This window comes from Meles meles, chromosome X, assembly GCF_922984935.1.
Source record: "Meles meles chromosome X, mMelMel3.1 paternal haplotype, whole genome shotgun sequence".
Lineage (NCBI taxonomy): Eukaryota > Metazoa > Chordata > Mammalia > Carnivora > Mustelidae > Meles > Meles meles.
Genome location: NC_060087.1, coordinates 101630161 through 101645630, shown reverse-complemented (window position 1 = coordinate 101645630; position 15470 = coordinate 101630161). Strand labels below are relative to the sequence as shown.

The following is a 15470-nucleotide window of genomic DNA, read 5'->3' as shown; positions in this document are numbered from 1 at the left end:
TAAAGGAAGTGGCGTAAACTCAAAGAAGAGCCTTGAACTCAGTTCTTTGGAGCAACAGAGCCTGGAAGAACTGTGCGGCCAGATTTGTCTTCAAATTGTTGGGTCCTTGTGGGAAGAGGGGCAAAGCTGGCTTTGTGTGGGTTCAAGGGGGCGGAAATTATGAGGGGGCCGGTTTCACTGAGCCTCGTGCTACCCAAGGGGCTGTTCAAGGTGTCAGTGAGTCTTTGTCACAGCAAGTCGTCCGGCCTAGAGGGCAGAGCCCCTGTACATAGGACAAACAACAACAACAAAAAGCAAACCAAACACGCAGCATTGCGGGGACAGAGTCAGTGGATGACCTTCGAGATTCCTGCTGACCCTGTGATGTGCAAATACTGGCCGGGCGCGTACGTTTTGCGGCAGCCCTGCTGCGGGATGAGAAGGACAACAGTACCTCTCTCATTAGCTTTTGAAATACTCACTTATTCAAAAGAACAGGTCGCGTGGGGGGGTCGGCAGAGCAGGTGAGCTGCAGCCTTGAAATCACTGTAACTTCGTGCGGGGGGTTGGGGGCGGGGGGAAGCTGGGCACAGCCTCGCCATCGTCAAGAGCAACCGCGCAGTGGGATAAACTTTGGCTGCAGCTTTGCCGCACGAGAGGGGCGGGGTTACTTGAACGGGTCCTCAGGAGAAGGCGATTGGCCCCGGGGGAATCGAGGGGGCGGGACTAGCCCATTGTTGCCATTGGTCAGGCGGGCCAGTTGAGAGATGGCAGCGAGGGGGCGGAGCCGGCCAGGGAGGCAATTGGTTTGGCGAGAGCCCACCAAGCGGAGCGGGCGGGCGATCCCGCAGCCGGGAGCCGGGAGCCCGGGGCCGGGAAGCCGCCGCGGCCAGCTCGCCAGGGCCGCAGCGGGGCGAGGGTGCACGGGGCGTTGGCACCGGGGCACGCGCGTGCGTCGCTGACTTGGATGCGGCGGGGACGCTTGTGCGCGGGGTGCGCTCGACGCGAGCCATTCAACAGCTGGCCTCGCGGGCCACAGTCGCCGGGAGCGACCCGGAGCGTTGGCGGTTGCGACTGCGGCGGCTGGAGAGAGGCGGCGGGACCCGAGTGGGACCCGAGTGGAGACGCGGCGGCTCCTTAGACTCCCGGTAAATGTCCCCCGCTCGGCTCGCAGGCAGGCGGCCACGTCCCGCCGCGTCTCGGCCCGCTGGGCGCCCTGGCCTAGGGGAGCTGCGGTCCCTTGCAGCCAGAGCCACGCGGGGCCCTCGGTGGGGACAGGGGAGGGGATGCGCGGGAGACCCGGACCACCCCAGCTGCCCCTGCAGCGGCAGGTTTTCTGGAGATGTGCTTGGGCTGTTCCCCTGGTCCTCTCCCTGCTCCCTTAGACCGTGCCGCACCTCCTCGGGCCCTGGCGCCGCACCAGGGGGCGCTCTCGCACCCTCTCCGGGGATCCCTAGGGCCCCTCTTCCAGCAGAGGTCACTTGAGGCACTCCCCTGGGGTACGCTGTCAGAGGCATCCCGCTTATGGGAACTGAAGGTGCCCTCTCCTGTTCGATCCACACGCCAGGGGCCAGGACTTCCTCCCCCTGCTCTGCCGGCACTCATCCAATTAATCATTAGCAGGGCTCCTCCCCCTCCGCCTCGCTGATGACCCGGTCCATGGCTTCAGGGACTTGTCAAGAGTATCGCTTGAGGTTTTGGTACGGGTGGGTTAATACCATTTCCAGTCTGACTGGGAGAGCAGGACTCACCCACAAGGCACGAAGCACCAGGTCCTGAGCTTGGGTTGGGGTTCAGCGGGGCGAGGGGAAAAAGCAAGTTGGAGAAGCCCAAGCTGTAGGGGAAACTACCATTCTCGAACTGGGGTGTGGTGGGGGGGGTGAGGGAATTGGGGGTAGTCTTGGTCCTTGGGACCCGCGTCTTCACATTTGTTCTCCTGCCTTTTCTGTGATTTTTTTTTTTTTTGGAGCCAACCATTACTGGAGAACTTTCCAGTGCGGCTAACACTGAGGCATGACTTACTTGTGTTGGAACACTGGCTTCTTATCTTTAAGTCTCTTCATTTTCCCGCGTCTTTTCTAGTTTGAGAATAGGGTCTCAAAGATCATGCCCACATTGTGCTTTTTTCCCTGCCTACCTCTGCTCATAACTTTGTCACTTCCTGCTGTGGAAGGAGTGTGAACTTGTACACCATGATCCACCGGGCTCTGTTCTCAGGCTGAGGAAGGCACTCCTTGGGATCCTATGGTCGGGACCTCTCAAGGGTTGTTGCATGTTTGCTTTTTTGGTTGCTTTTTAAAGAACTCGACCTTCCAGGAGTCACATTTTTCTGTGCCCTGTTTTTGTTTGTTTCGGAGGGAGTCACTCAAAGCCCTGGTAACTGGAAGCATGGGCTGAATTGCACAAAGGTGTTTTTACTCCGATTCTTTTAAGCCCAGAGAAAAGTGAAAAATGCAAGTGGGATAAGCCCGCAGGCACCAGGGCCCAGGAGATCCCGAACATGGTGCCTGTTGGAGGATGAATGGGCCTGACTGGAGGTGGAGTCACACTGGGGGTGGGGGACGGGGCCTGCAGACGCCATCCTGGCTGCCGTAGTGAGCCACGGGCTTTCCATTTAATCCCAGCCAAAGTGACACTTGTCGTGTGGCCCATTTGTCCAGGGTTCCCCCATCATACACTCGTGTGAAGAGAGTGGACCCTGACTGGATTCGTGTCTCATCTCCAGCATCAGAAGGAAAGGTGAGGAGCTGAGAGCAGGGACTGTGAAGGTGACGGTGTGGGGGAAGGGGAGAGACTGTTTCTCTCTGTCACTGGCTCTGGCTCCGTGTGGCTCTTCCCGGCATGCATTTCTGCTGCTTCTCGAGAGGGGGACTTCTACAGAGTCCTTTCAGAGCCAGGGTTGTGTTACTTGTGCAGCTCTCAGATGTGGTGTCCACTGGGGCCTCCGTGAGTTCTAGGTTACAGCCAACGTGCTCCTGGAACTTTAAGAAGCGTTAAAGCCAAGCTGGGAACTGAGGTAGACCAACGCCGGGGCTCAGCCTGAGCAAATGGGGGCCGCGTGGAATCCACTGGTGCTTTGCCCAGAAGAGACAGTGTAAGGCTGCAACACTTAGAGGAGGAGGGGGAGGTCGACCATAACAGGAAGAAGGGCTCACAACAGCTTAAGTATGTTATTTGTATCGTTTGCCTTAATCCTTCCCGATTTCTGGAAGGTAGGCACTATGACGAACCATCTTCGGAAGCTCAGAGAAGTTTGGTAAATCATCCAGGGGCTTGAGGGCAGAGCCGGGATTTGAACCCGGGCCTCCTTGACATGAGCCCTTGAGCTCAGAAGCACTGTCCTGTTTCTTGCGACAAAGGCTTCCTAAGGGAGGCGGGAGGTGAGCGAGGCTTTGAAGGGTGGGTGGGATTTATATACCCAGAGAGAGAACATCTGGCTGAGCGGTTCACTGGTTTTGAGTTTGGAGGAGCTCAAAGAAGGCTGGCCCAACTAGAATGAGGAAGGGATGCAGGAAGACGATGAACTACAAGGCTGCTGAGGCGGGGATGGGGGGTGGGGTGGGGGGGCTTGTGTTTTGGAGAGCCTGGCCAGGAACTTGGGATTTGATGTCGTAGGAATTAGGGAGTTGCTGGGAGTTTTTTACCAAGGAAGAGCGCAACGAAACCAGTGTCAGTCCCTTGGCGGGCCCTCCTTGGGTCCCTGAGCCTATCCCCCATCCCACTGTTTCTTAAGAAACTTGCCCGGTTGTCAGCATATTTAACTCTTGTTTTTGAATTTTCTGAACCCTCGGGGAGCACCAGTTGCCTGCAACCAAGCAGATTCCGGGGTTCAGTGTTTGGAAGGAGCAAGCTAGGAAAGGGGCCCCAGATCAGCCTCAGATGGGTGTGTCTCAGCCTGCACAATATTTTTAAAAAATATTTATTTATTTATTTGAAAGAGTGAGAGTGAGAGAGATCACACAGGGAGAGGGAGAAGCAGGGTTCCCGTTGAGCAGGGAGCCTGACACGGGACTCAATCCCAAGACTCTAGAATCATGACCTGAACCGAAGGCAGACGCTTAACCTGACTGAGCCAACCAGATGCCCCCAGCCTGCACAGTATTTTAAAAAGCCATTGAATTAGGGGTCCACACTGAAAAACCAAAAGATTTGGGGGCACCTGGCTGGCTCAGCTAGTGGAGCGTGCAACTCTTGATCTCAGGGTCGTGAGTTTGAGCCCCATGTGGTGGGTAGAGAGCTCAATAAAAATTGGGATTTCTAGTTTCTCTAGAAACATCAGAAGGCTTGATCTGCATTCCAGCTCCAGAGGGCAGAGCTGTACGCGGCAAACTCCCTCAGCTGGGGCCCAGTCCTGGGACCCCCCCCCTGCTGCTGTGGGCCCCAAACCACTGCTCTAGGGAAACAGGCCCCCGCTCAGGATCAGCTTCTGGTCTTACTAATTGCTGGACGTGCAGTAGAGCCAACTCTGGAATGGAAATAAAGGCTCCCACATAGGGAGGTCGGTGTCGTTGGGGACGGTCTGGTCTGATGGCCAGGGCCTGAGCATTACCCACAAGGGGTCCCTTCCTTCTGGGCTGGGGTTTTGAAGCCTACGATGCGAGGGCCCCAAGGAGACGTTTTGGCAGGCCTTGCTGTTCCCGTTCTCATCCTTCACTTGGGCTCAGGTTTTCTTTCTGCTCCCTACCTGGTGGGTAGAGCAGGTAGGTGGAAATGGTAAAAAGAATTCAGGGGGAGAAAAACAACTCAGGAACAACGACCTAGAGACCAGCGTGTTCAGCATGTTAATCCGCAAGTCCCCAAGGGTGCTCCCTGCGTGCTGGAGGGACAGGCATAAGCCGTTTCCCCACCCTGGCGTTTGGGGTGGTGGGCTCTTCATTGTGCAGAGGATGCTTAGCACCTCTGGCCCCCAGCCGACCACGTGGCAGCGGTGTCCTTCCTTCTTCCAGCTCCTGGGACAACCTGTACAAGCCCCTGTTGCTACACGCATCCCAGCGCTCTTGAAGGGGGAGGAACTAGCCCTTTGGAAAAGCACAGAAGCATATTCCTGGGGCCTCCAACACTCATTTCACGTGAAAGGATATTCACACCCTTTTCACTTCTCCGTGGCCCAGAAGTATCCTCTGCGTGTCATGGCACTGGCCATTTTATTCCTCACGTTCTGGTTTGTCTTCATTTCTTTTTTTCTCCAGACTCCGTTCTTTGGGGGTGACTCCTCCCTGTAGCCCCCCCCCCCCCCCCCGCCCAAAGGGTATTCAACGGAGTGGTTGCTCGGGAGGTCCACTGGGTGGCTCTTGACGACATTCGTTCCCGGATGAACATGGATAGCTCCAGAAGCCTGAAGGAGCATTTCGCCATTCAGCTCTAGGTGCTGTCATTGGTATTTTCAATACAGAAGTAACACCATTGAAATGTAGCAGACGTGCCTCGTCTCCGAGGTAACGGTTAGCCTTACAAAGTTCCCGCTGTGGGGCGCCTGGGTGGCTCAGTGGGTTAAAGCCTCTGCCTTCGGCTCAGGTCATGATCTCAGGGTCCTGGGATCGAGCCCCACATCGGGCTCTCTGCACCGCGGGGAGCCTGCTTCCTCCTCTCTCTCTGCCTGCCTCTCTGCCTGGTTGTGATTTCTCTCTGTCAAATAAAAAAAAAATATTAAAAAAACAAAACAAAACAAAAAAAACCAAAGTTCCCGCTGTGCGCCAGACCCCCAGACATGGTTCTAGGCTCTGAAGATGAACTGGTGACCCAGACCGATGCCGTCCCCGCCCTCAGGGAAATTCCAGACTGGGGATGAGGGCTGGGCAGGTACATGCGACAGGCCACGTTAAGAAGCGCACATGATACTTGAGCCTGTCGCTGTTACAGTGGAAATAAGATGGGTGCTGTGCTCCATCGGGGTTGAGGGTGAGGCAGGGGAGCTGGGCTGTTTAAGATAGTGCTCAGGGAGGGCTTCTCTGAGGAGGTGATATTTAAGCCAGAGATCCAGAGCAGTAGGGGAGAAGGGTACAAAATGAGTAGAAGGGGTGAGCAGGGCCTGGCTTTTGAGGGTAAGCAGTTTGAATGGTGTTCGGAGCATGATGAGAAAGCATCGGAGGGTTTTGAACAGAGTGACACGATCTGATTTGGAGGTTTAAAAAAAAATCATTTTGCCTGTCACTTAGCAGAGACTCTGTGGGGGCAGGATAGCAGGAGAGACTAGTTGGGAGGCTGTGGCAGTAAGCCACATTCCAGATGACACGGGCTTGCACCCCAGCTGGGTGTGGGGGCAGCTGCAGTGGTGGATGTGGTCCTGGAATGTGGCAAAGCTGGGGTCAGGAGGACTCGGCTCAAAGGTCGAATGTGAGGGGAAGGGAGGGACAGCTCCTGGTTTCGAGCCTGAGCGCCTGGGAGGAGGGTGGCTCTGGTTAGGGACGTGGGAATCCCTGGGTGTGGGGGGGCAAGCGAGGGCAGAGAACAGGTCGCGGGGCCATGGAACTTAAGAGTTCTGTTGTACTTATTAGCTTGGGAGGTGAATGGGACCTTCAGCTTGGGACATCGAACAGGCTGTGGATTACCAACATGGGCTGGGATCCAACCTTTGATTTCTATTTAAAAGCATAAAAAATGAAGTGCAAACTCAAGTCATTTCAGGTGGGCCCTTTAATACTGCTGATGTCACGGTAAAGTGCTGTCATCTTTCACAGGATCCGTTGGCCAATCTGTCATGAGCTATATAAGCCCATTCCTGCCCTTCGACATGGTGACATGTTTTGAGGAAACGATGTGTTAAGAGACGTGAACAAAGAAGTTTGTAGTGGTCCCCTTTCCCATGGCAGTAGAATAGAGTAGCAGTGGTACCCCTTTGGAAGGAGTGCTCTTTCAGTCAAAAAGAACAGTTGGGGGGCGCCTGGGTGGCTCAGTCATTTGGCATCTGTCTTTGGCTTGGGTCGTAATCCCAGCGTCCTGGGATCGAGCCCTGCATCGGGCTCCTTGCTCAGTGGGAAGCCTGCTTCTCCCTCCCCCACTCTCCTTGCTTGTGTTCCCTCTTTTGCTGTGTCTCTGTCAAATAAATAAATAAAATCTTAAAAAAAAAGAATAATTAGAAAATGCAAATCCCCAGAGATGGGGAATTAGCTAACCAAATACACAGCAAGTCTCTCCAGTACTTCCATATAGAGCTTCTCCCTATATAGAATTTCCATGGAAATTTGTGGCGGCCATGGAAAAGGAGAAGCACGTTGACCATGTCGCTGTCTGGAATCGCTATTAAACAGGTACAAAAGCGAGATCATGATGGTCTGTAAGCACAGCTGTAAATCTCAGTGCTCTCTGTGCCCAAAGTCATCAATATCCAGGTGCCTTATTCTTTCAGACCATTTCACCTGCTTTTGACTTCATTCCCCTTTCTCTCTGACAGTGTCCCCGCGGTTCAGATGCCACGACGTAGCAGGCTACCATGATGAGTTCCCACGAACTGTGACTTCTCCAGTCGGTCCTTCCTTGATCACATTCCCACCAGAAGGTATTGGGGAATATCGTCTTCTGTAGGACTTGTGGTCAAATAAGTTCGCCTTGGGATTATGAAAAGGTTGGGAGATAACTGCGGCTCTCAGGAACTGCTCAGTTGGGCGAAGCCCCGTCCCATGTAAGGCTTGCTTTTCCCCTGTAGGGGGCGACGGGCAGGTGGGGATTTTGCTGGTCATTTTCAGATGAGAAGGGTAACCCCGAGAAGGAAAACAGAGGTGATGTCATGAGACGCACGGGATAGGCAAAACCTGTCCCGTAACAGGCACGGGATAGCAGGAGAGACTCATGTGCATGTACACGCACACACACAGGAATACTACTCAGCCATAAAAAGGAATGAGATCTTGCCATTTTACAACGTGGATGGACCTGGAGGATATTATGCTCAGTGAAGTAAGTCAGAAGGAGAAAGACAAATACACTTTGATACCACTTATAAGTCGAATCTAAAAACCAAGCCACACGAAGACAAGCAGAATAAAACAAAGCAAAACCAAATTCCTAGATATAGAGAACAGATGAGTGGTTACGAGAGGGGAAGGGGGATGGGAGAGGAGCAAAAGGGGTGCCCGGGGCCAAGTGTAGGGTGATGGATGGTAATAAGATTTTTGGGACCCGTCACTTTGTAGTGCAAACAGATGTCAAATGACAGGGTCATACAGCTGAAACTTAATAATTTAAAAAAATGTTCCAACTGAACTCTCCCTTAGAGCAGATCTTCATTGAGATTCTCCCTCAGCAGGACTCCAGAATCCTGTGGTCATCACTAATTTATCATTGCTGCATGGCTGTGGGTCCCCAGAAGTCCCTTTCTCTCTGTCCCCAAAGCCCCCAGTGGCCCACTAAGCCCGCTGGGACCATCTTGATTTGCAGTCATCTGATGGGCCCCGTATGGGCTCTGTTCCTGCTATTGCGACTCTGAGTGCCACTCATTTTAATGATGTGATCTTTGATTATGTCAAGATCAGACCATACGGTCAGCCTCAGTTTGAAAGTTGTGGTTTGGGTTAATGACGCGTCAGACACGTGAATGTTTATCTGTGACCTCTTGACTAGAGAGCTAGGGAATACTTCTCTTTGTTCAAGAGTCTCTGCGACTCTGTACTAGCCGGGAAACTGGAAAGTGGCCAGGGGGCTTTGACCTGAATACATTTTGGCTGCCCCACTGACTATAAATACGTTGATATAATCTTATCCATCTTACATGTGTTCAAAATGACTAACTTTAAAGTTCAGAGGCCTGGAAGGAAACAGAGGATATGCAGTTGTGCAGATCGTCCATTTCCTTTTTTTTTCCACTGTTTTTTTTTTAAGATTTTTATTTATTTATTTGACAGACCGAGATCATAAGTAGGCAGAGAGGCAGACAGAGAGAGAGAGGAGGAAGCAGGCGTCCTGCCGAGCAGAAAGCCCGATGCGGGGCTCAATCCCAGGAACCCGGGATCATGACCTGAGCCGAAGGCAGAGGCTTCAACCCACTGAGCCACCCAGGCGCCCCTCCACTGTTTTGTTTTTTTTTTTTTAATTTTTTTTTAGATTTTATTTATTTATTTGACAGAGAGATCACAAGTAGGCAGAGAGGCAGGCAGAGAGAGAGATGGGAAGCAGGCTCCCTGCTGAGTAGAGAGCCCGATGTGAGGCTCGATCCCAGGACCCTGGGATCATGACCTGAGCCGAAGGCAGTGGCTTTAACCCACTGAGCCACCCAGGCGCCCCCCTCCACTGTTTTTAAAAAAACACGGCTCGTTGATGCGGCCTTTCTAGCACTCTGACGGCAAATATTTATGAGTGTGAGGAAAAACAAGAGAGGGTGAATGACACATCCTTAGCTTATTATTGAAATGCTTTTAAGGTTGTAAAGTTATACTTCTGATCTAAAAGCCCCAAGACATGGGTGCCTGGGTGGCTCCGTTGTTAAGCGTCTGCCTTCGGCTCAGGTCATGATCTTGGGGTCCTGGGATTGAGCCCTGCGTGGGGCTCCCTGCTCAGTGGGGAGCCTGCTTTTCGCTCTCCCACTCCCCCTGTTTGTGTTCCCTCTCTCACTGTCTCTCTTTCTGTCAAATAAAATGAATAAAAATCTTAAAAAAAAAAAGCCTGAGGCAGAGCAGAGGACTCTCTCTGAGTATCTTCTTAAGTGAAAGAAGGTGTCAGAGTGGCTTTGGATGCAGACCTGGCAGAATTTCTGGAATATTCACTGCTGGTCAAAAGAACCTTTTTACGCTTGTGGAGACATCTCAAGACCAGTTTCTTTTTTTCTATTCTCTTATCCTATGCTGTTTGGTCAGTGTTGCCACTAGGTATGGAGACAAGAAGGATGAGGCAGACGGGTGACTAGAGAAAGCAGTCTTTTTCTTTGCGAATGTGCTAGAAACGTTCTGGCATTGGGAGCAGGTTGCGCAAAATGCCTGTTTACACAAGATACGGCTGGAATGTACGCAGTGTAAACGTTACTGAATGACTATCGTTTTTGAAGGTTGGAGGAGCTCTTGTTTGACCCTGCAAAGGTGTTGAAGAGTAAGCGTCCTCAGAAGTCTGCTTTTATTTTTTCAAGATTTTATTTATTTATTTGACAGACAGAGATCACAAGTAGGCAGAGAAGCAGGCAGAGAGAGAGGAGGAAGCAGGCTCCCTGCTGAGCAGAGAGCCTAAGGGGGAGCTTGATCCCAGGACCCCGAGATCATGACCTGAGCCGAAGGCAGAGGCTTTAACCCACTGAGCCACCCAGGCGCCCCAGAAGTGTTGCTTTTAATCACAGGACTAGAAGAAAGGTGTGGGCATGGGGCGGGGTAGAGGGGGAGATTGGGGAGGTCATAGTGGTACATAAGGGAATGTGAGAAGAGTTAACATTTTTTATTAATATTCAGCTTTCCAAAATCTGTGGAGGCCTAATTATGGCATTCCTTGCCATCTGGGCTTGGTTGATACAAAGCTCTCAAACCTTTGTCGAATAAAGTGATCCGGGCTGCTGACAGTGATGGGTGAAAATGACGGGAAAATTGTCAGTGAATTCTACCATCGCTGTCAGTGGAAGCACAGATATATGAAAGGGGAATTTAAAGCCAATTAGGTTGTGCTAGAGAACCAATTTTGTCATGGCCTAACAACTTGATCTCAGTGATTCCATCTATTTTAACTAGATCTAGTTATATTCCTGTGTCTAAATATGCATACAGTATGGAGCTATATTCTATTTATTCTACTAAATAATTATCTCATTTAGAACAGATTGTCTTCTGAATATTTACTTGGTTTAAACAGGGTCAAAGACAGGGATTGTATGGGGGAAAGCATAAGCCTTCTTAGATCTATTTTACAGCTTTTTAAAACATTTTTTTATTTAAATTCAATTTAGTTAGCATACAGTATATTATTAGTTTCAGGGGTAGAATTTAGGGATTCGTCAGTTGCATACAACACCCGGTGCTCAGCTCAGCAAGTGGCCTCCTTCCTGCGCATACTCAGTGACTCCAGCACCCATGGGCCCTCTGCAGTTTTAACTAGATTCAGGGACTTGGCACATTGAAACTTGGAGTTGAGAAACTATCGTGACTTTGAAGAAAGCATCTGTTAGTTGAGTACTAGATGTAACTCTGAGTGTTTTCCAGAAACATCTGTGTGCTTTTGCTCTAAAATAAACCAGTTGTGACTTAAACATTCTGCAGCCAGATCAGTGGTTGCTGGGTGTGGGGGAAGGGTTATGAAGGGGCATGAGGAACTACCAGGGGTTGGTGAGCGTTTTCACTGTCTTGATTGCGGTGATGGTTCCGTAGGTTTGTGAACCTAGGTCAAAACTCATCAAAGTGTTTTAGTACAAATGCAGTGTGTTATGTTATGAAACATGGCCAAGTGCTTCCTCGTTATCCGAAGTTCTAATCTTCCAGGCTTCGGTCATAACCCACATAGACTTTTGGTTGTGGGCGCAGGTGCCTGTGGGCCTTTCTGGTGATGGCAGATGGAGGGGTATCTCCGACTGGAGAAGGGAGATGCTGTTTCATGACTGTTTTGATCCTTTCTGGGCAAGTTTAGATCAGCAGCTGTGAACTGCTTACTTTTCATTGTTTATCATCATGTGAGTTTCCTCTTTTTCATAAACAATTTTAATATTAGCTGTGGGCATTGGGCTGGCTCAGTCTGTAGAGCGTGTGACTCTTAATCTCAGGGTTGTGAGTTCAAGCCCCACGTGGGGTATGGAACCTACTTAAAAATTTTTTTAAAAACCCAAAACACAAAACAGTTTAAAAAAATTTTTTTTAAAGATTTTATTTATTTATTTGACAGAGAGAAATCACAAGAGAGGCAGGTAGAGAGAGAGGAAGGGAAGCAGGCTCTCCGCTGAGCAGAGAGCCCGATGTGGGACTCGATCCCAGGACCCTGAGATCATGACCTGAGCCGAAGGCAGCGGCTTAACCCACTGAGCCACCCAGGTGCCCACAAAACAGTTTTAATACAAAATGAACACATGCTTATTGCAAGTACCCCAAAATCAAAGCAATAAGCGTACAGAGTGAAAAGGGCAAACCCATTCCTCTCCTCTACTGTCAGTTCATTTCCCAGGGAAATAGTGTTCACAATGGGATGTCCCTCTTCACAGACTTTGTGTGTAGAAGGCATGGACACACCCATGCATGTGGACTGATATTTCATTACTTTTTTATATTACTTTTAAAAAACAAGATCACATTGTACATTATTATCCTGCAACTTGGTTTTTTTTCCCAAAGATTTTATTTATTTATTTGAGAGAAAGAGCATGAGGAGGGGGAGGGGCAGAGGGAGGAGCAGACTCCTCGCAGGACTTGATCCCAGGACCCTGGGACCATGACCTGAGTGGAAGGCAGACGCTTCACCGACTGAGTCACCCAGGCTCCCAGTCTTGTAACTTGCTTTTAATTTTTCCCTGTAATAAGTATCACCGGCATCCTTCCATGTTAGGAAGTACAGAAGTAGTCCTCCCTCCCGTCCTCCCTCCCTTCCTTCCTTTCTTCTTTCTTCCCTCTTCATGTCCCTTCTCCTTCTTCCTCCTCCCTCTGTCTCTCCTTCCTGTCTTCATGGTGGCAATCCTCTTCTCCCTTTGTTTTTGTTAGTTTTGGCTGAGGTCTCCTTAAGGAAAAAGCATCACAACCGGAATTATTGGGCACCTATAAGCTAGGCACTGTCTAGTTAATTTTTAGTGATCTGTCAGAAGTCACCAGTGACATCACTATAGCATGGAAGCCATTGAATCCATGACATACGTAAAAAGCCTACTTCTTTTTTTTTTTTTTTTTAAGATTTTATTTATTTGACAGAGATCACAAGTAGGCAGAGAGGCAGGCAGAGAGAGAGGGAGCAGGGTAGAAGCAGGCTCCCTGCTGAGCAGAGAGCCCGATGCGGGACTCGATCCCAGGACCCTGGGATCTTGACCTGCGCCGAAGGCAGCGGCCCAACCCACCGAGCCACCCAGGCGCCCCAAAAGCCTACTTCTTGGTATAGACTAGGTCCTATATAGATATATCTATAGTAGAGAGAGGGGCGCAGAGGGAGAGGGAGAGAGAGAATCTCAAGCAGGTGCCACACCCAGTGTGGAGCCCGATACGGGGCTCGATCTCATGACCCTGAGATCATGACCTGAGCGCTGAAATCAAGAGTCAGATACTTAACTGACTGCACCACCTGGGTGCACCCCTCTGCCCCCCACCCCGCATGCACATGTGCGCGTTCTCTCTCTCTCTATATATATATATATTCTACAAGTTTTTAATTGTAGTGTAATTAACATACCATGGTATATTAGCTTCAGGTATACAACATATCGATTCACCAATTCTCTACTCAGTGCTTACCACAACAAGTATTGTCCCCGTCTGTCACCAAGGAACGTATGCCGTCATCCCATCCTGGAATTTTATCCTAGGGCAATAGTTCAACAGAAGTCTGACTCTAGATTCACAAAGATACGTATTAATAATCATAATAATGGCCCACATTTATTAAGTGCTTACTGTGTGCCGGGCACCATTTTAAGCACATTACAATTATTTACCCTGTTAGTCCTTGCATCAGCTAACTTACACACCGTGATTGTGATACTTATACTAAAACAAACACACCGAAGTATAGAGGACTTACACAGTTTGTCCCGAATCACAGAGCTGGCAAGTGATAAGAGTTGGGGCTTAAATCCCAGCAGTGCTGCTCTGGAACCCACAGTCTTATCCCTATGCTGGGTACTACCTCAGTGTCCACAAGGGAAACAAAGTGAAAATAATCCAGACCCTCCACGAGAGGAACGGTTCTAGAAATTATGGTAAGACCCTTCATAAACAAAACATGTCTAGAACAGTACAGCATGAGTTTAAGATTATTCCAATTCTTGGCATCATTCCCTGAAACTCTGACTCAGGAGGCCTGAGGCGGGACCCTGGAATTTTTATTTAAGACAAGCCTATCCGGAGGGGCCCTGGGTGGCTCAGTCATTTAGTGTCTGCCTTTGGCTCAGGTCATAATCTCAGGGTCCTGGGATCGAGCCCTGCATCGGGCTCCCGGCTCGGTGGGAAGCCTGCTTCTCCCTCTCCTGCTCCCCTTGCTTGCATTCCTGCCCTCACTGTCTCTCTGTCAAATAAATAAATTTTAAAAAAAAGATGAGCCTATCTGGATGCAGGTGATTCACACGACTGTATTTTGTGAAACACAGCGACAGACCATAAAGTGCTTGAGGTCAGGGAATCCAGGCAATTCTTCTTAAAACCCCAGCACCAAAGGAAGCACACAGAGCAGAAGACATGCCCATCTGTCTCGAGCTGAACACCTCTGAGTCTCTTCGCCCACTCTCTGAATGAGGGTGTTCCCCAGGGCTGTGTCCCTGGCCATCTTCTTTCTGGATTTCTCTTTACACGTACGTAGCAAGTTAAAATCCAAATCACTTTCTCATCCAGTATATCCCCTGATCCTTAAAGCCTCAACTGACCCTGTAACATGCCCCTAATATTGCCCCCTTTCTTTCTCTCTCCTTCTTTTTTTCCTTTTTTTTTTTTTTAAATAGTGAGCTCTCTGCCCAATGTGGGGCTTGAACTCACAACCCCGAGATCAAGAGTCCCATGCTCTTCTGACTAAGCCAGCCAAGCACTCCTGCTCCATTTCCTAAAATCATAATCCACACACTCTCCCTGCTTCTCTACTTTTTAAAACTTCAACTTACTATAATTTGGGTTTTTGCCCTCACCAGCCTCTATGCTGCAAAATTCAGTGGACACTTCTTGGGGCACCTGGCCGGCTCATTCGGTGGAGCATGTGGCCCTTGATCTCAGGGTTGTGAGTTCGAGTCCCACGTTGGGTGTAGGGACTACTTAAAAATAAATTTTAAAAAATTCAGTGGATGTTTCTCCATTCTCATCTTACCTGGCCTCTTAGGAATAGTTAATACCACTGACTAACCCTCTTTCTTCACTCCGACGTGTCTGGCTGCTCCTGTCTTCTTGCTGAGGCCTCCTCTACTAAGTGACTGCCAAATGTTGACTTCCCATGGTGATTGGTTCTTTGTTTTCTCATCCCAAGAAGAGCTCATCTACACCTGCCATAGTATTTGACTCATTTCTCTCCAAATTTGATAAGAGCCTTTTTGACATTGCAGGAAAATGGAGACATCTGGCTAAAATATAGACACTTGCTTTAGTCTGTAGAAATCACCCTCGTGAGGGACATGGGGCATACAGTAAATCTCAAAAAGTGATGATTTTTAGTAGTCTTTGTGAATAATTTTAAGCAGAAGAACTTTTTATTTTTATTTTTTAAAAGATTTTATTTATTTATTCGACAGAGAGAGACAGTGAGAGAGGGAATACAAGTGGGGAGGGGGAGAGGGAGAAGCAGGCTTCCCACCCAGCAGGGAGCCCCATGTGGGGCTCGATCCTAGGACCCTGGGATCATGACCTGAACTGAAGGCAGACGCTCAACGACTGAGCCACCCAGGTGTCCCTTAAGCAGAAGAACTTTTTTTTTTTTTAAATATTTTA

At 49.8% G+C, this 15470-nt stretch overlaps 1 protein-coding gene across 4 annotated transcripts in view; it reads left to right on the top strand.

The window, feature by feature from the left end:
* Positions 1-948: 948 nt before the first annotated feature.
* The window catches only part of LOC123934390 (A-kinase anchor protein 17B-like), a 29288-nt gene continuing 14766 nt past the window's right edge, over positions 949-15470 (top strand). For 3 of the 4 annotated variants that reach the window (XR_006816792.1, XM_045994455.1, XM_045994458.1), the window contains exons 1-3: positions 949-1127; positions 2640-2718; positions 7370-7474. The gene's annotated coding sequence lies outside the window, so the exon portion shown is untranslated. The remainder of the gene's footprint in view (positions 1128-2639; positions 2719-7369; positions 7475-15470) is intronic. The other variant, XM_045994457.1, reaches the window with a different exon arrangement.